Source organism: Bubalus bubalis, chromosome 13 (assembly GCF_019923935.1).
Source record: "Bubalus bubalis isolate 160015118507 breed Murrah chromosome 13, NDDB_SH_1, whole genome shotgun sequence".
Lineage (NCBI taxonomy): Eukaryota > Metazoa > Chordata > Mammalia > Artiodactyla > Bovidae > Bubalus > Bubalus bubalis.
This window is the reverse complement of record NC_059169.1, coordinates 67,802,653-67,804,012: the sequence shown is the minus strand read 5'-3', so window position 1 is coordinate 67,804,012 and position 1,360 is coordinate 67,802,653.

Here is a 1,360-nt window from a genome sequence, read left to right as displayed (position 1 = left end):
TTCCTTTCATAAATGATTGCTCTGGACAGTTGCACAAGTCACCGTTTTTCAAAGGACAGGTCTATTTTATTTTTCTTAGAATTGTACTGAATTTCTCTTACAGTTTAATTTGTGGCCAGTTAGAACTACTCTATTAATTATCTTTATTGTGGTAATCATTTCATAATGTATGTGAGTCAAATCATTACACTGCACACCTTAAACTTAATGCTGAGTGTCAATTATATCTCAACACGAAGAAAAACAAACAACCTCACAGCCAAGCAATAGAGTGTATTTCTTGTAGGCAGAGGGGAAAAAAAAAAAAACAAAAACGAAAGCATCCCTGAGTGTACTATATTTAGCATTGTCATAAGGGTTCTGCCAGGGTTAGTGGATCTTAGTAAAATCTGCTCAACGTTTACAGCATCACAAAAAAATCCCCTAGCAATCTTGATTCTTTTTTGAAGTGTCAGGGAAAATGTCGACGTTAATATTCAACGGAGGGCTTCCCAGGTGGCGCTAGTGGTAAACCGCCTTGCCAAGGCAGGAGACATCAGAGACGGGGGCGGGGCGGTGGGGTGGTGGTAATCCCTGGGTTGGGAAGATCCCCTGGAGGAGGGTACGGCTACCCACTACAGTATTCTTGCCTGGAGCATCCCATGAACAGAGGAGCCTGGCGGACTCATAGGGTCGCAAAGAGTCGAACACGACTGAAGCGACTTGGCACACACACACGCTATTCAATCGACACTATGGAATTCTAAGCTAAAGGTTTCCATGTGACCTAAAAGCCGGCATTTTTTTTTTTTTTTTCCCCCACGACTCATGGCCTTCCAGATTGTGGAACCCCTCGTCTCTTCTGGGTCACTGTTCACTGCCTTCGTAAGGGGCAGAAAAAGCCACGTCTCTCTCTTGCATCTTTTTTTTTTTTTTTTCAATCTCTCAGGCCATTTTGGATAAATGAAACATATATGGTTTGCGTTTTGATTCTCCGTCAAAAACAGAGACTGAAAAGAATTACTAATTTATCGGACCGCGTGCCCACGGTACCTTGGCTTTTTAACCTCCATGGCGGCCATGGATCACTTTGAGAATACTATGATGAACGCTGCGACCGTTCATCACCGAGGGTCGAGTTCTTGTCCCTAAGACGCCGCACCCTGGGGTCAGTTCTGCGCTTCATCGGCAGCATCTGCACTTCCTCCACTCTCAGCTGGGATAGCTTCCTCCACTCTCAGCTGGGAGATCAGGGTCCCTCCACCCTCTGCGCCACACCCTCGCTGACCTCAGTTGACTCCACCTCTGGGGTGTGGAGTCGCCTGGGGGCAGCGGCTAGGCTCCGGGAGAATCCGGAACATAAGTACCCGCCCCTTGTTGT